This window comes from Anthonomus grandis, chromosome 22 (genome assembly GCF_022605725.1).
Source record: "Anthonomus grandis grandis chromosome 22, icAntGran1.3, whole genome shotgun sequence".
Taxonomy (NCBI): domain Eukaryota; kingdom Metazoa; phylum Arthropoda; class Insecta; order Coleoptera; family Curculionidae; genus Anthonomus; species Anthonomus grandis.
In genome coordinates, this window is record NC_065567.1 from 321932 (window position 1) to 341918 (window position 19987).

Here is a 19987-nt window from a genome sequence, read left to right on the forward strand (position 1 = left end):
GACATTGTTTTAATTCTACAATTTTGAGAGATATATTGTGGTCTCATATTGTTTTGTCATATAAAATCAACCTGGATCAATTTCATTTCATGCCATCAAGTTTCTTAGGTGAGGTCATTTCAGACATTTAAATTTTTTTGGGATTTAAATTTTGAATTTATTCTTGAATTCTTTGGAACAATTTTTTTTTGACACCATGGATTTATATAATTTCCAACCTAATCATTTGTTAGAACATGAACTAGATTATGAATTGAAAATTCGTTTAGTTGCTACTGTTTGGAACGTTGCTGACAAAAGAAGGATCTTATTGAGAATTCTAAAAAAGGAACAAACTTCTCCGGGATCTAGCATAACTTTACAGGAGGTTAAATTAGATTATGATGGGAAAAGAGCTGACATTAAAAGGAGTTTAGATTCCATTGCAAGTGTCATTGAAGAATTTGAGGGTGTAGCTTCTGATTCAACTGTTGCTCGAATGAAATCTCGTTTGTCTCATGTAGCTGGTAGGGCTAAAAGAATTCCTATGTTTGAAGAAGAAGCTGAAGAAATTCAAGCTTATAGTCAGGAAATTACAGCCACTTGTCTAGCTCTTGAAGCTGATCTTTTTGACAAAATTTTTCCCAATGCTGATTCAGAACCAGTAACTCATTCCTCTGCTCCAGTTGTAAATGTAGCTGCTCCAATAGTCCATTGTGCTAATCGAAATGTTCCTATTAGTGAATGGCAAGTTAAGTTTAATAGAGATTCTCGTAAACTTTATAATTTTTTGGAAACCGTAACTGAATTGGCTCAGGCTCGAGATGTATCTGAGGATACATTATTACAGTCTGCAGCAGAATTTTTTGTTGGTGATGCATTTGTGTGGTATAGGAGTGTCAAGTCAACTGTTGGTGATTGGTGTTCCCTAGTAAATAAATTAAAAAGAGATTTTTTACATGATGATATAGATGATGAAATTTGGGATCAAATTAAGAAAAGAAAGCAAAAGAAGGGAGAAAATACTGTAGTTTTCATTGCTCATTTGGAGGTTCTTTTTGCTAGGCTTTCTCGTGTGCCAGCAGAATGTACTAAGATTAAGTTTGTTAAAAATAATTTGTTGCCTGACTTCATTGATAGATTGGCTTTAATAGAAATTAATTCCATTTCTCAACTTTCTGAGCTTTGTAGGAAACTTGAAGAATCTGATTATTTAAAGAACAAAAATAAAATTTAAATGTGGAAAACCAAATGTCAAAGTTAAAGATTGTAAAAAATGTAAATTAAACACATCTTTTAAAAACTTAAATTTTAAACCTAACTATTTTAACAAATTGAGCTGGGAACATTGGCTTGCTAAGGTTTCTGATTTCATGAAAACTACTATTATAAAAAATAAAGTTTACCCTCAAGAACAAATTTCACCACTATTCATCAATAAACCTTTAGATAATAGACCATATATACATGTAAAGTTGTTTGATGTGCCCATTACATTGCGAGATTGTGAATGCTTTAGTTGTACCTTCTCTGTCCCAAGCATTTATTTTTGGTTGTGATTTTGCAACAGTTTGGAATTTTAGTAGACTTTCATGATAGCTTGTGGCATATTAGACGTGATTTTTGAGTCTCATATTAATCTCTTATGTGAAATTAAGCAAAAATTACAAGAGGCTGGACTTCTGGTCAATTTAGAAAAATATGATTTCTTTAAAACCTCTTTAAAATTCCTAGGTTATATCGTGGGTTCGAATTCTCTTAGGACTGATACAGATAAGGTCTCCGCTATGGTCAATTATCCTCGCCCAAAGACGACTACGGAAATTAAGCGTTTTGTAGGACTTTGCTCCTGGTATCGCCGTTTTATCAAAGATTTTTCTACTTTGATGTCTCCTATTAGTGATCTACTTAAAGGACGGAAAAAGGGTCAATCAATTATATGGATTGATGCCGCAGAGGCTTAATTTATCAAAATAAAGCAGTTGTTAGTTTCGTCTCCAATCCATTCACAACCAGATTTTTCAAAAAGATTTGTTATTCAGAGTGATGCCAGTGATACAGGCTTAGGGTGAGTATTGACTCAGATGATAGATGGGGAAGAAAAGGTTATTGCTTATGCAAGCAGGTCTTTCACTAAAACTGAGAGAAATTATTCTGTTGTTGAGCGAGAGTGCTTGGCTGTCCTTCTTAATATTGAAAAGTTTCGTCCATATATTGAAGGAGTCGAATTTCACCCCTTCATTTTTAGTTTATGGGAGGCATATTCCTTTATCAGGAAATTATTATAAGAATGTTAATTTGGATATTCAAATTGATCAGGAAGTTTGCCAAGGAGATAGGAATACTACTTATGCTGAGAACCTGAAAGGTTTGAAAGAGATATTTACAGAGGTAAAAAATAAACTTCATACTGCCTATGAGAGAAACTCTAAAGCTTACAACTTGCGTAAGAGAGATGTCTCACTTAATGTAGGTGATCATGTTTGGCGTAAGAATAAAGTTTTATCTAGCGCTGTTGATAAGTTTACTTCTAAACTAGTTCCCAAGTATGTACACAGTATTGTCCGCAAAAAGTTGTCAAATCTGGTTTATATTTTGTCTAATGAAGATGGTTCTAATGCCGGTAAATGGCATATTAAAGACTTAAAGCCTTTTAATAATGGCCTTGATGATGATTCCGATTCTTTGGAATAGTTGTATTTGGAAATTATGTATATATTATTATCTTCACTTAGATTCCTGCTTCTAGTATTGACATCATTCTGGAATTTCTACCATTTGTTATTTTTTTCATGTTATAATCTGGTCATTTGGGCCATATTTTATTTTTTGGGTACAACCTGTTAGTGGTTATGTACAGTATGTCATAAACTTGACATTTTAATTTTTATAGCCGAGGGCTATGTTTTGGTGGCTATTATAAACTGTATATGGTTATACACCATACGTTATTTAGAAGGCCACCAATTGATGGTTGTCATACTCCATAAATGAGTATACACTTTATGTCAGTTTTGACTATTTTTTCTTGGCCGTATTTTGTGGCTTGTTATAACCTAGTGGTGGTTATAAACCCAGTGTCAACTTGACTGTTTGAGGTTATATTTTTGGCCTAATTTTTTTGTCGGGATCGGTGAACCTGACAGAGGATGAACGTTACTGTTCAGTTTGTTCATTATTGGATTTTGTCCACTTTTTTTATCACAGAATGCTGTGATGAAAAACCAATAGTAGATTTGTTTTTTTGTTGGTGTGGTCTCGACCATGGTCGGATTATAAGAGGACTATACGAAGGTATTCTTCCTCACCTCAAATTAATTTGGATATTTATGTGGGTGAGTCAATTGAAAAACAAATTCTATCGAAGCTTTAGATTATGGCTGTATATGCTGTAAGATATATTCTAGTGCCGTTCAGAAATGGATTTGGGGGCACACGGAATTTTGTAGTGGGTAATTAATGTGGCAATCGATATTGCTGTTATGAATTTTGCCCATGTGTTTATTATCTGGTGCTTGAGTTATCTCAGCCAGTTTTCTTTCTAGTTGCTGGAATCCGCCATCTAAAAAGGGTAGTTTTTTTTGTTACACACAACACCATCTCTTGGTGAGAAGTTGATCGCAACTTCCATGAGTGTTCCCCTAGGTTGGAGTTCTATAGTAACTGATTTCTATGGTAGAATTAAATGTCATGAGTGTATATAATTTTAGCTTAAGTTTTGATTTATGTATAAGTTAGGTTAGTTTTATAGTACTTCTGTATTCTCAAGATCACTATTGTCTTACCAACTTGTGTCCTTCCTCGATATTATAACATAATTGTTTGTTATTTAGTAAGGGATAATAATTATCCGGGAATTTTTCTTTGGTATTATTAGTTATTGGTAACTAGTATAGTTTAAACTATTTTGTTAAAAGGCTTTTGATGTTAAAAAAAAAAAAATCAACTATTTCATAGCTAATTTTTTCTTCAAGGAAGGGGGTAAATGTAGCGTTTTATTTTTCTATTTCTTATGTTCACTAACGCTCCATTGATATTTCATTAATTTCAATAATTATATTAATAATTTCAGTCAACTTCTTTTATCGATATTTCTTTAAATTCACACTGTCAATGACACATTACTACTGTAACGCATCACTCTCCTGGTTTTATTATTCATGCTTTCTGTTGACGGTCCGTCACTCTTCTGGTTGGTCTTGATTGATGTTTTCTCTGATTGGATTGACATTGACAGCTCAGGCGAGAGGTGGGGTCGTAACTTATTTAGTCGGTACTGCATCCATTTTTCGAGGACTTGTTCCCGTGTCGCAGGTAGAAGCGCACGTAAAAGGCCAGTTTTTTATTTCCGAAATTTGTGAAGCAGGAAGTGGCCAATATGGTTTATAATTTATAGTCCTTAATCTTGTTCCTTTAGGGAACTGTTTATTTCATAATTCTGGTGCAGGATGCCCGAGATTTTGATGGATAGATAATGAAACTTAGCAAGGTGAGTGTGTCACATTTTGAACGCCATTCATTGTTATCGACAGTGAATACAATGGCAACCGTTGTTTTAGGGTTTTACTTTTCCGTTTTCCTCTTTATTCTTCTTCAATCGTTGATGGCTACAGGCTGTTGATTTCCCCGGGAAATTGCTGAAAGCGGTGGAGCTGGAGCCAGAGTTAGAGCTAGTATTAGAGATTCCCAGTCCGGATAGCTAAGCTACCAATGGCACACATTTACAGCCTTGATTTTGAAGGCTAACCGTTCAATTCTTGGAGGAATATACAGGCCAGTTTATTCCATTTATTTAAATATTACTAACCATAGATTTGTCTCACTTATTTAAATTTTTATTAATATACTTTTAATTTCAATTTATTGCTACAAATATTTAATCAATATCATAATTTAATATGTCAATTTCTTATCTATAATTTTAGTTATTTTTTGTTCAGTACTTTTCAGTACCTTTTTTGGTAGTTAAGTAGATATAACTCGGTTAAGGCTGATATGCCTTAGGTAAAAAGGTTCATGAACTTTCCCCTGCGTAATACAAATATGTACTAAAAACTTTAATAATTGCAATTTATTTTTCAAGTGCTGAAATCTACCTCGTAGCTTAATCATAATTTAAATGTTACTTTTGCCAAACTTATTTTATTTAATCATATCAACATTATTCATATTTTAATTCATAATAAATTATAAACATTTAACAGATTAGAAAATAAGGTGACATACATATCTTTGATGTAAATATAATTTGGTTGTATTGTTAAGATATTTTTTTTGCCTCTTTAAATCTACTTTATCCAGGGTCATTTAATTGTTAATTGAAACCTATATACCAAGTCTTTTTTCTTAGTTTTCTCACATTTGTAAAAAAAAAAAAACTAAGTGGCGCCCTCTTATTTAATAGTTATAATCAAGTTTAGATTTTTTAATAGCCAGTCATAAGTGAACCTTCGAACAATCCCAAGCCTCCAATAATTCTGAGCTACCGTCTGCAAACTCTTGGCAAAATAGTAACACTGTAAAGTGAACGCCGCAGTTGTTTGAATAGAAATTCTGATGCCATAAAAATGGGAGGCTACAAAATTTTATGCTCAGAAAAATGTCAAATACATTTGAATGAAAATGAGAATGAAAAGAAGTCTTACGAGCAGAAGATTCATGAGTTGTTGATTGAACTAAAAGAAAAGGATAGGCATATAAAAAGAATGAGAAGAAACAGTTTGGTATTTGAAGATGAAGTGTCAGAGGCCGAAAAGAAGTTTTCCTCCTCCCTAGATAATCTACACAAACTTAATGATGAACTTAAAATTGAATTAACAAATTTAAAAACTAAAGAATGTGAGTTACTGTCACTATTAAAAGTATGAATAAATTAATTTCAATATAGAAATCAATGATTTAAATACCTTAAATAAAAATTTAATTGTAACAATAAAAACATTAGAAAATGAATCTGTAATATATAAGACGCAAATAAATATGTTAGGAAGGAAGTTAATGATTTAACTAAGATGAATAAGAATATGATCCAGTCTATAAAGGTGTTGGAAGTTGAAAAAGATACTTGCTATTCCGATATTTGTGCATTAAAGGAACAGCAAAACTTATCTAAATTTATTAATATAAATTGTCCAACACAGTTACCATGTAGGCCAAATTCACCCATTGATAATCGACTTAGTGCCCTTTTACCGGCATCAACAATTTTTAATTTACCACTTAGAAGGCTTTAAATTTTATTTATTTCAATTTCACAACAGTTTTAACGGACTTTTAGGTGTAGACAATCTAAAATCTTTAGAAGCTAATCTAGATTTTAAACAAGGATATCTAGTCACCCCCTACTCAAAAATTAAACTTAAGTATCACCAAACGAAACAACAACTTAACTGTATAACAGTTAAACCTCGTTCTGAGCAAGTAATAAAAATAGAATCCACTATTAAAAATGGCGAAATTATCATTCCGCATCAAAAATTTCATCATTGTGAAATTCCAGAATGTCTTACTATCGCAAAAAATAGTTTAGCAATGACCACTATCTTAAACAATACTTGCAACCCTGTAACACTCGACTTTTCTCAACCAATCGATGTAGAGAAATTTGACAGAAAATTTATTGAAACCACAGACCTTAACAACTTTGATGAGACTCCTAAAACAAAGCTAGACCCCACTAAACTTAGAATCGATCATCTGAATTCAGAAGAACGGAATTCAATTTTAACCCTGTGTAAAGAATTCTCAGATATATTTTATCAAGAGAATACACCCTTGACTTTCACCAGTAAAATCAAGCATAACATCAGAACAACAGATTAGATCCCAGTTTACACAAAAACGTACAGGTACCCATTTATTCATAAAAATGAAGTTCAGTCCCAAATAAAAAAGATGTTAAATCAAAAAATAATTAGACCCTCAAATTCTCTTTGGTCTGCACCCATTTGGGTAGTACCGAAAAAACTAGACGCATCAAACAAACAAAAATAGCGTTTAGTTGTCGATTTTAGAAAACTAGATTAGATAAATTAGGCAAATGTCAATACTTCACGACATTAGACTTAGCCTTAGAACACATCGAAAGCCTAAAATCGGTTTTCAAAAGACTCAGAGATTCCAATTTTAAAATCCAAATGGACAAAAGCGAATTTTTAAGACGCGAAGTCGCTTATATAGGACATATTGTGACCCCCGAAGGTGTTAAACCAAACCCTGATAAAATCATAGCCATAAAAAAATTCCCTATACCGAAAACTACGAAACAAATAAAAGGTTTCTTTGGACTTTTAGGTTATTATAGGCGATTTATTAATAATTTTGCCAAATTAACCAAACCCCTAACGAAATGTTTGAAAAAAGGCGCGAAGATTGAACATAATGAGGAATTCAAAACATGCTTCGAGACCAGCAAAAATCTTCTAATCAATGGGCCCATTTTACAATACCCTGACTTTTCTAAGCCGTTTAATTTAACCACAGATCCGAGTAACGTCGCTCTTGGTGCTGTTCTTTCTCAAGGACCCATTGGTCAAGATTTACCCATAGCGTACGCCTTACGAACCCTTAACGATTCTGAGCAAAACTACTCCCTTATTGAAAAAGCTTTGCCTCGTATGGGCAACTAAATATTTTAGACCTTATCTCTTCGGTCGTAAATTCAATATCATTACAGATCACAAACCATTACAGTGGTTATTTTCGTTAAAAGATCCTTCTTCGAAGCTTTTAGCCTGGTGGATCAAACTAGAGCAATTCGATTATACCATCATTTATAAAAAAGGTAAACTAAATACGAATGCAGACGCCTTATCAAGAATCGAAATCCACACGAAAGAGACCCCTGGGCTAACGGACTTAAAAAACTATATTGAAGAATTTAATAAACGTTTAGGTCAAGAACAGTCTGGTTCTTCCAGCCAAAACAATGAAAATAATACTGTAAACCCTGACCTAGATCAAGCATCCATTATCGCACAACCAGACGACGAATTACCCATATTCCTGTGTCCCCTATAAGAACGCTGACCAAGATCCTATAATCCCCATTATTGAATCAGCAGTTAATTACGGAGCTAACCAAATATTCATACAAAATGTTTTGCATTCACCTGCCAAACCAATAATCAAAATACTGTTCAATAAAAAACGAATAATATTAGTTCAAATTTCAAATAATAACTTCGAATAAGATATTCTCACTTTTATGAAAGAAATAGTTGTCCCTGATAAGCAATATCATCTCTATTTTATTGACCCAGATATGTATGAACCCTTTTCTGAAGTAATACGAAAACACTTTAGATGGCCCTCGATCAAATTTAAACGTTGTTTAACAAAACTAGTCGACGTCACAGATAAAAATGACATCAAATAAATAATAAAGAATTACCACGAAAGCAAATCCAACCACCACGGTATTGATGAGACAATAAAAGGTTTACGAGAAAAATATTACTGGCCCAATCTTAAAAGCTCTGTACAAACCTTTATCAATGAATGTGAAATTTGTGCTCTTGACCATAATAGATAGTTTCTCTAAATATGCTTAAGAATACCCTCTAAAATCACTAGCCGCAAGCGAAATCGTAAATAACTTATTAAACTACTTCTCTCACCACGGTATCCCTAAACAAATTATCGTAGATAACCGGACCGAATTTAAAAATACGATTGTCACCGAACTACTTACATTACAGTACATATATATAAGTACATTTTTGTTCGCCACATCATCCCCAATCAAATGGCGCTATTGAACGTCTACATTCAACACTGTCGGAACATATAAGATTACTTAATAATCAATCGTTCTCGAGTACCCCGATTAGTCGAAAGATGATTTATGCAATATTAGCATATAATCACATCATCCATTCTGTTACTAAAATTAGGCCTATTGACGTAATCAAAGGTCACATTATAACAAACGATGTTTTTGACATGAAAATAGACCAAATACTTTTAAGTGAGTATGTAAACAATCACAAAGAGCAAAGTAAACTACTCATCGATGGTATCGATGAGTAGTTTACTTCGTATAATGAAATGTTAGATAATAATGGAAAAGATATGTTAATTAAATATGTTTTAGAAGTTAAACTATCTCAAAATACCAAACTAAGATTAAAATGACAATACGCAACATTAAACGAGTTAGATAGGGACATTAAGATTCATTTACTTATTAAGCAGTCGGCTATTGCTCTAACAACTTTAGTTAATACAAAGCAAGAAAATAAGACTATACAGGAATATGGCAAAACAATTGAACAGCTTATGCTAGATCTTACTTTATCTCAGGCAGTTGATGAAAATTCTGTACCCATTCTAAAGCAAGTTAATGAAAAGACCGCTTTTAACTCTTTTACAAACGGCTTAAGAAATCGCGATTTAAGAACCATAGTTAAGGCCCGAAATTATGCAACTTTAAGGGATGCAATAGATGGTGCATTAAACGAAGATATAATAAACTCTCGAGGGAAAGGTTTTCAAAATTTCTATAATGGTAGACCTAATAGTCACGCAAATTTTAATAGATACAATAACAAGAATTTTAGAAGCAATAACAACTTTACATATAATAATACCAATAATAATGAGACTCGAGGTCGAGGATCTTTTGCAAATCGCCGACCCTTGCGAAATTCTTATTATAGGCGTCACCGGGCACCGTCAGGTAATGGATATATCGCTGAAAATGCACCAGATTCCGCCGGTAGTAGTAATAGTACTAATAGTGATAGTACGAACGTAAATAATGGGTTCAAGGAAAATAAAAAAAAGACGTTTTTTCGATTATAATAATAATGTAAATAGTATGAATGGCTTAAATTACATTAGTGTAAAATATGGTATGAAAGAAATTTTTTTTATGTGTGATACGGGTGCGAGTGTAAGTTGCTTATTTTCTAGATATCTTGCAAAAATCGATATTTTAAAGAGTTCAAAAAAAATGCGAATAAAAGGAATCTCTGGGTTTACGTTTTCTCAAGGATCAGCGGAAATTTTATTAAATGTGAATAATGAAAATATAAGTCACGAGTTCACTATAATAGAAGCTTTTGATGACACTATACATGGTGTGCTAGGATCAGATTTTTTTTACAAAATTGAATGCTATTATTAATTATAAAGATTTTATCATTTCATTTTGGCACAATGAAAAACAACATACCTTACCATTGCAATCTAAAAATAACCATTGCTATACAATTATTCCACGAAGATGTGAAATAATAAAATATTGTTTGTTTTACAAGTATGAAATTTGAATGTTTAATTTTAAATGAAGAAGTATGCGCTGGAGTAATTGTAGCAAGTGATATTGTAAAACCAGAAGATAATAAAATTCCAGTACGGTTTTTAAATGTTAATGAAAAAAAAAATTAAAAAATGTTCACCCTACAGTTCAGAGTTTAGAGAATTACAATATAATTAAATTTAAAACTCAATCTATTTCGGTTGAAAGGGTTGAAAAAATTTTAAACTTAATTGATAGAAAATCATTAAATTCAAAGGAAAAATTATCAATAGATAAAATTTGTGCTAAGTATGCAGACGTATTTCATCTTGAAAATTAACCTCTATCTGTTACAAACCAACAAAAAATATATTTACAAAAAAGGCGCCTCTGCAGTTTTTGTAAAGCCATATCGGCTTCCTCACGCTCAAAAACAAGAAATAAAACTTCACGTTGATAAGATGTTACGAGATGGAATCATCGAAGAAGCTTGTTTCGAGTGGAACTCGCCACTTCTTTTAGTTCCAAAAAAGCAAGATAAAAACGGAAATAAAAAGTTTAGGGTTGTCATAGACTACCGACTTCTAAATAAACAAATTAAGGACGAAAAATTTCCACTGCCAAATATAATGCGAACTTTTAAAAAAACAAAATTTTGTATTTAGGTCACATTATATCAGCGGAAGGTATTTTGCCTGACCCTGAGAAAACAAAAGTAATTTCAAGTTACCCAACACCTACCACCGCTGGTGAGTGTAAAAGGTTTGTGGCTTTTGAAAATTACTATAGAAAGTTTATTAAGAATTTTGCTTATATCGCACAACCACTAAATAAATTAACAAAAAAGGTTGTAGATTTTAAATGGACTAGAGAATGTAATGAGTCGTTTGAAAAGCTAAAAACCATGCTCGTGCAACCACCACTGCTACAGTACCCTGATTTTTCCCCAGAAAACGAATTTATTTTAATAACGGATACTAGTGGAGTGGCTTTAGGATGTGTGTTATCAAATTCGAATGATAAACCAGTAGCATATGCTTCTAGAGCCCTAAATAAGGCTGAAAAATATTACGCGACTATAGAAAAAGAATTATTGGCCATTGTATGAGCCGTCAAACACTTCAGATGAGCTTAAAGAAATGAGTAATAAAGTACATGAAAAAATGTATATAATGACAAGAGCACAGTCAAAAAATGTAGGAAATCTTGATTTTAAAGACAATATTTCTTCGGACAATGTGGCGTTAACTTTACAGTGTTACGATTTTGCCAAGAGTTTAAGACGGTAGCTCAGAATTATTGGAGTCTTGGGATTGTTCGAAGGTTCACTTATGACTGGCTATTAAAAAATGTAAACTTAAATATTACTTAAATATTACTTAAAATTGTACAGTATTGTTACAAAGTTAGTGTTTGTGCCCTAAGTCACAAGTGACTTGTCGGGACACAGTATTTCAGAATACAATAATAATTTAATAATAAATTTGAGAGCTTGTTATAAAAACCAAATTAAATTAACTTAGATTAAATTTGTAAAAGTAATATTTAAATTAATTCATTCTTTTATTCTATCATTAAATAATATTTGCAAATATACCTGTAATTATAACATTTTTTTACATTAGAAAAGGTAGCTTTAATAAAATATTTTCATAGTTACACCTGATCCATTCGGTTATGCGTATATTAAATAGTTTTTTTCTTATAGCCTTAAAAGCGTGTGGTATGAAATTAAAGATTCTTGGCCCCACATAAGATATATGACGTTGACAAATTGTAAAATCTACTTTAGTCAAATAAACATGTTCTCTCGTGACAGATCTAGTAATATTAAGGCGTTGGGGTAGAATCTTATAAATGTTTTTATTCTTCATAAAGTTAAGGGTGCTCTTCAGGTAAAGTTCTCTTACAGTAAGAGCACCACTTTCCAAAAACAAATTAACTGTTGGGTATCTTTTTGGTTTTTTATTTATTATTTTTAGTATATATTTTTGAGTGATAACCAGGTTTGTTAACATTGTGCTACACGCACTACCCCAAATTCTTATACCATAATTTAGAATGGATTCAACCAGAGCCTGATAGACCATCTCCAATAACTCACGAGGCATAAATTCGCGTAGTTGATATAACTTATAAATTGTTTTCCTTATCTTTTTAGTTATGTAATCAATGTGCATATTGTATCTTAAATTTCTATCAATATAGACGCCGAGGTATTTTGTGTACGAAACTGAAGAAATCCTAGAGTCGCAAGTACAATTTTCCATCTGATTTGCAAAACAAGGATAAGTATGTATAGTTAGTTCCACAGGTTCTTCTTGTTGATTAGTGTTATAAATCGAGAAATTTATAAAGTGGGTTTTATTACTATTTAGAGTTAGAAGATGCTGATCCGTCCAAAGTTTAATTAATGTGATATATTTTTCAGCTAGCTTTTGCACTTCTGACCATGATTTTGCTTTTACTAGAATTACTGTATCATCAGCGTAACAAATAATAGAACAATTTATTTCAGGTAAAATTCTTGTAAGGTTGTTTATATAGATCAAAAATAAGAGTGGCCCCAGGACTGTACCCTGTGGCACACCACATTTAACTGTACCCATCTCTCCAACAAGATTATTAATTTTTACTTGTTGTGTTCGATCACTAAGATATGATTCAAAGAGTGCTAACTCAGTACCTCTTAAACCTACGTCACCCAGTATTTGCAAGAGAATGTGATGTGCCACAGTGTCAAAGGCTCTTGCGAGATCAATAAAAATGCCTAAGGTCTTATAACCCTCATTAAAACCATTCAATATTCGCTCTGTTAATTGTTGAATTGCATCTTCAGTACTCATTTTACTTCGAAAGCCAAATTGAGAATCTGATAATAATTTATTATTTTCTAAATGTTTTTCCAATTTAATTTTAATGCACTTTTCAAGTAATTTATTCAGGGTACTCGTTATTGCAATAGGCCGATAGTTTTCAATGCACTGGCTGTCACCAGACTTAAATATGGGAGTTATTATGGAGTTTTTCAGAATATTTGGGTAAATGCCTGTTTTTAGTACTAGATTTATCATGTGTAGTAAGGGCTTCATTAACGCTATATGATTGTCTTTAATTATCAATGCAGAAATACCATCGTTTGTACATGAAACCTTGCTTTTAAGAGAATTTATTTCCATTATCAATTCATTTACCGTGATTTCCGAGAAACTCGCTGGATTACAAGGAGTAGGCTTACTAAACACATATTTATTTTTAGGTATTTTTTCACTAAGGTTTTTCCCGATATTACAGTAATAGTTCAGAAATTTTCGAGATATTTTGTCCTTTTCAGTTACTTCATTACCATTTTCAATTATAGAGTTTATAATTACATTTTTATTTACGGTTTCGTTGGTTACTTCCCTGATGGTTTCCCATATTCTTTTTGTATCGTTTATGTTTGTATTTAATTTGTTTTTAAAAAATAAATACTTAGCTCTTTTAATTAATTTAGTGAGGACATTTCTGTAGAGTCTGTAAGTTTTTTGTGTTTGAAAATTTAAAGGATGTTTCAGGGTCAGCCTCCTTAGTTTATCGCGATTTTTAATGGAATTAATGATCCCAGAGGTAATCCATCCTTTTTTTTTTTTTTTTTTTTTTTTTTTTTTTTTTTTTTTTTGAACTTGATTATAACTATGAAATAAGAGGGCGCCACTTAGTTTTTTTTATAAATCCTTTAAATTTTTTTAAATTTGAAAGAAAACTAAGAAAAAGACTTGGTATATAGGTTTCAATTAACAATTAAATGACCCTGGATAAAGTAGATTTAAAGAGGCAAAAAAGTCTCAACAATACAACCAAATTATATTTACTTCAAAGATATGTACACACCTCATGTTCTAATCTGATAAATGTTAATAATTTGTTATGAATTAAAATATTTCACTACTACATAGATTTTAGCACTTGAAAAATAAATTGCAATTATTAAAGTTTTTAGTATGAATTTATATTACACAGGGGAAAGTTCATGAACCTTTTTACCTAAGGCATATCAGCCTTAACCGTGGTATATCTACTTAACTACCAAAAAAGGTACTGAAAAATACTGAACAAAAAATAATTAATATTATAGATAAGAAATTGACGTATTAAATTATGACATTAATTAAATATTTCTAACGTTAAATTAAAATAAAAGGTAAATTAATAAAAATTTAAATAAGTGAAACAAATCTATGGTTAGTAATATTTAAATACATGGAATAAACTGGCCTGTATATTCCTCCAAGAAATGAACGGCTAGCCTTCGAAACCGAGGCTGTGAAGGTATGCCATTTGTAGCTCAGCTATCCGGACTGGGTATCTCTAATATTAGCTCTAACTCTGGCTCCAGCTCCACCGCTTCCAGCAATTTCCCGGGGAAATCAAAAGCCTGCAGCCATCAACAATTGAAGAAAAATAAAGAGGAAAACGGAAAAGTAAAACCCTAAAACAACGGTTGCCATTGTATTCACTGTCGATAAAAAATGAATGGCGTTAAAAATGTGACACACTCACCCTGCTAAGTTTCATTATTTATCCATCAAAATCTTGGGCATCCTGCACCAGAATTATGAAATAAACGGTTTCCTAAAAGAACAAGATTAAGGACCATAAATTATAAACCATATTGGCCACTTCCTGTTTCACAAACTTCGGAAATAAAAAAAACTGGCCTTTTACGTGCGCTCCTATCTGCAACACGGGAACAAGTCCTCGAAAATGGACGCAGTACCGACTAAATCAATGACGACCCCACCTGTCGCCTGAGCTGTCAATATCAGCCAATCAGAGAAAATATTAATTATGAACAATCCGAGAAGTGACGGACCGTCAATAGATAGCATGGATAATTAAACCAGGAGAGTAATGCGTTACAGTAGTAATGTGTCGTTGACAGTGTGAATTTAAAGAAATATAAATAAAAGAAGTTGAAATAAGAAGAAAGAAACAAAATTAAAAATGATTTAATTGATATTTCTATAAAAAATTATGTTTTAAGATATACAAAAAGTTGAAAGTCCCGAATTAAGACAAATTATATGAAATGACTATCATACCCTGTCAACGAGCAGACATGCGTGAATGAAGCGCATGTATAAAAATGTTAAGAACAGTTACTTTTGGCCAGGGATGCAAAAGGATGTTGAAAGTTTTGTAAAAAGGTGCGATAAGTGTCAGAGATATAAGTACCCAAAGCCCAATAAAGCAGCTATGACGATAACCACGACAGCCTCAGCAGCCTTTGAAACAGTATTTCTTGATTTAGTAGGGCCTTTACCAATAGATAACCAAAATAAGAAGTATATCTTAACCCTGCAGTGTGAATGGACGAAATTTGTTAAATATTATTCCATTTCAGATAAAGAAGCAGAAACGGTAGCCAGAGCGTTTGTAAATACTTTTATTTTAAGATACGGAATTCCCTAAAATGTAGTTACAGATAAAGGAACAGAATTTTTATCAAATGTCTTTAGAGAATTTTGTAAATTGTTAAACATTAGACACTTAAATTCTACTGCGCATCATCTCGAAACACTAGGTGAACTAGAAAATTCTCATAAAAATTTGAGTGCATATTTACGATTACAAATATCTAAGGGTTCATCTAAATGGAGTTCATGGGTACCGTATTGGTGTTTTGCATATAACAATACTGTACATAGCGCTACTCAATATACGCCGTTTGAGTTAGTTTTTGGAAAACAAGCCTTAATGCCTTCGAATATTGACCGTCCAACGGAATATACTACTATAACCAATATATAATTTTGATGAATATAAGAACGAAATAAAGAACTTAAATTTAGGTTACAAACAGCATGGGATGATGCGAAAAATAACTTAATTCAAACAAAAACAATTGGTAATCAAATTTTTGATAAATCAGCAAAACAGATTACTTACAGTGTAGGAGATCAAGTACTGTTGCAAGATGACAACAAAACTAATAAAATGGAAGAATTGTTTAAAGGTCCTTATGTAGTTTTAGAAGAAGAAAAGTCCTTATGTAGGGGATGTAATGTATTTTAAAAATTAGGAAACAGTTAGAGGTACATAAAAATAAAATTAAAAAATATTTTAAATAAAATAACTATGTATTAGTTTAAAGGTTTAGCATAGGGTTTTATTATATGTATATTGTAATTTTATCGATTTTTTTAAGAAAAGCAAAAATTGTTCATACCATAAAAATTTTTACTTTTTCATCGGGGGAGGTGTATTGGACACTTATGTTTAATAATTAAGCTTAGCAATTGCGACAAATTCATTGTTATAATATAAGAGGCCATTGTACGGTTCAAGGTACTTAAATTATTGATGACCATGACTATTTCAGCGACTGTATTTTTTCATGAACGTTAATTGAATATATTCCGAGCTATGAACAGAACAAGTTGTGTCTAATTAATAAGGGCATGTAGTGCTACCCCGAACCTGTCCTGATGGGAATAACCCAACATTACATTTTTTAGGTAAAATTCCACAACATGCCGCCAAAAGAATCAGCTAAAAAATCAGAAATTTGGAACTTCTTTGAACTGAAACCTAAATCTGACAGAATTGCCATTTGCAATATATGTAAAGTCGATTTGAGTTATAAATCCCCCTCCAAAAATTTAAGAAAACATATGCAAAGGAAGCACCGTCTAGTTAGATTGAATTCAAGTGAAAATGAGAGCAGGCCAGTAATAATTAGTTCGGCCTCTGAAGCAGATATTAATGTGCAACCAATGGAAGTTGATACCAAGAAACATGACGAGGCTCCATCAACTTCAGGCATCATATCTAGTAATAAACTTACCTAAACTTAACTAAACTTAACTTAAAGACATATATGTTGTCACGTTGACAACAGGTTGCTGGACATCATCTACCACCGACATTTTTTGGGAGTTACCGCTCATTTTCTAGATAATAACTTTAAACTAAAACATAGGGTATTAGGATGCGAATCATTTAGCGAGAGGCACACACGCGCCAATCTAGCTAGTGCCATTAGAAATATTCTTGTCGAATTGGACCCAAAGTTTTAATATTTATTTTCGACAATGCTGCTAATATTAAAAAAGCTATAAAAGAGGATCTTCGGCAGAAACATTTTAGTTGCTATGCCCATACAAATAATTTAATTGCACAAAATTCATTACAACAAGCTTCCGGAACTTTAAATAAAATTAAAATGATAGTGGCCTATTTTAGAAGGAGCTCCGCAGCTATGGCTAAGTTTTTTGAACAACAAGGACTCTTAAAAATCGATCCTACCAAGAGACTCGTCCAGGATATAGTTACTCGGTGGAATGCGACATTTTCCATGGTTGAAAGATTTGTAGAGCTTGAAGAGCCCATTCGTACAACCATAGCTCTAATAGAACATGACTTAACAGTTATTGCGCTCGAGGAATGGCAATTTATGAGAGAGCTTGTGGAAATACTTAGGCCTTTGGAGGATGTCACTAAAGTTATGAGTAGACAAAACTGTGTCTCTGCATCATCTGTGATCATTTTGACTGATGGACTCTTAGATATTTACAAAGAAATTCAAAATGAAGACTTCAGCGCAATTTCAAAAGCTGTGATATTTTCAATTTTAGATGGAATTAATTCTAGATTAGGTGACCTGGAAAGTAGCAACTTATTAATAATAACAACATTTTTTGACCCAAGGTGTAACGGAAAGAGCTAGAAAACTTATTACATCACTTATAACAAGCAACATTAGAAACAAAACTGGTTTATTGGAACAAGCCCAACAAGAGGAAGAGCTTGTCCAAGTGGAGAACACAAAGACCGAGACCTCAATATGGCGGAACTTTGACAAAAAAATATCCATACTTATGCCACAAGGTTCAGCTCAATCAAGAGCTATCATAGGGTTTCAGCGCTATGTAGAAGAGCCACCAATATCTAGAAATGAGGATCCGTTAAAGTGGTGGAAAAACAATTCTCATAATTTCCCTCATTTAAGTGATGTGGTAAAAAAAATTATGGTTGTACCTCTGTTCCATGCGAACGGTTATTTTCCAAGTCAGGCATAGTTTTATCAGATCGGCGAAATAGATTGAGCGCAACCAAAGTAAAAAAAATATTATTTTTAAACTGTAACCAAGACTGAGCTAAGCCAATGATAATTAGTTATAATTTGTTGTTTTGTATACTTTTATAACTATTAGTTATGTGAATTTATTATTATTTTTAGTTATTAATATATTTTTAGTTATTTATTTTTTTCTTTATTTTTTTTTATAAGAATATCTTTTATTTTATCATTTTTTGTGCGTTTCGAAGTACTTAAGAATAAAAAAACTGACTTAGATTTTTTAATTTATTTTTTTTCGATAATAAAATTTTTCTTAGAATATATGTATTAATTTGTTTTTAAGAGTTATTAAAAACGTGTCTTAATTTTTTTATTTTTAGAAAACGTGTGAATTTTCATTGCATAATTTAGAAATTTGGTTTTGATTTGAATTTGATAAATAGCTTCATCTTTTTATTATCATTAAATTGCATAGAATTAATTTATTTATTTTCCTGTGAAATTTAGCAGCAGTAAACCTCCGCCTATGTAATATATTCCCTTATGGCGAACGCAGAAGCGATTTTTACGATCCATCCTGAGAAACTAACGCGTAGATCCTAACACTGCCCGTCAAGCAGTCGGTCTGATTCTATTAGGTACGTTCTAAACGAGCCAAGAACAAGTTTATTAATTAACGAGACAGTCGCCGGTCCGTGACAGCGCCGCCGTGAGCCGTCTCTCCATACGGGAAATATCGGTTACTAAATCGTGGTATTTTTTTGGAATTGTCGCTACAGGAACCGCGACAAAATGTGAACCGGTATTCCCATCTCTATAGCGGACTGCGGACTCAACGGACAGCCCACTGCCGGTCAGTGCATCGCGTTATATAGAAAACGGACATGCGCGGTACTCTAACAGTACTGGTGGTATGGACACAAAGGATGCTGAGGTAGTAAACGCAATGATAAATTAACAATTTACGCGGTCGCGCGTTTATTAACAAAATAGAAACTTTCCTAAATTTACTGGGCAAAGCTTAGTTGTCAATATGAATGTTGAAGTAATTCTATAGATAAATAGGAGAATTACAGATAATTTAGTAACTTCGTAAGTTAGTAACAGACCTCCTTCCCTTTGGTAAAAAATGGAATTATTTTTTTTTCTAAAGCTAAAAAAAAGATACAGATCACGGCACTTTACTACCACGACAAAATATCACGGCACTTAACTAGATAACCTAAATTATACACTAACTCCCCCAGCGGTAGTCCTTTGGAAGGCGGCCTGGATCGGGTAGGAGAAATCCAGTTTAGCAGTGGTCTCTTCCTGGCATAAAGACCTGCCCTCAGGTCTGGTCATGGGTCGGTTTACTCTTAAGGTCGGTGATGCTACGATGATTGCTGGTACCTCAGCCGTTCTTAATGCTGGCATCCTCACCAAAGTATTTGCAAAGGATTTGTCACGGAAGAAACGGTATCAACGGTCTTATACTCGGTCATTAATAACGTCCAGTACATCTACATAAGCTTTTGACTAACCCATGAAGTTGTCGGTGTGTGTCCATTTGATGGCGGTACCTGTAAACCACAACCGTCATCCATCCCACTCGTCCGCAGCAGGGACAGAAAAGCAGCGGTCCGTCGAAGCAGACATCCCGGTGGTGTTCCGGATAACCGCACCTCCAGCACCAGTCTTTTTCTACTGGAAGGTAGATA

At 32.7% G+C, this 19987-nt stretch overlaps 1 protein-coding gene across 1 annotated transcript in view; it reads right to left on the bottom strand.

Annotated features, from left to right (window-relative positions):
- The window catches only part of LOC126749172 (uncharacterized), a 46387-nt gene that overhangs the window by 25453 nt on the left and 947 nt on the right, over positions 1-19987 (bottom strand). The gene's annotated exons all lie outside the window — the stretch shown is intronic.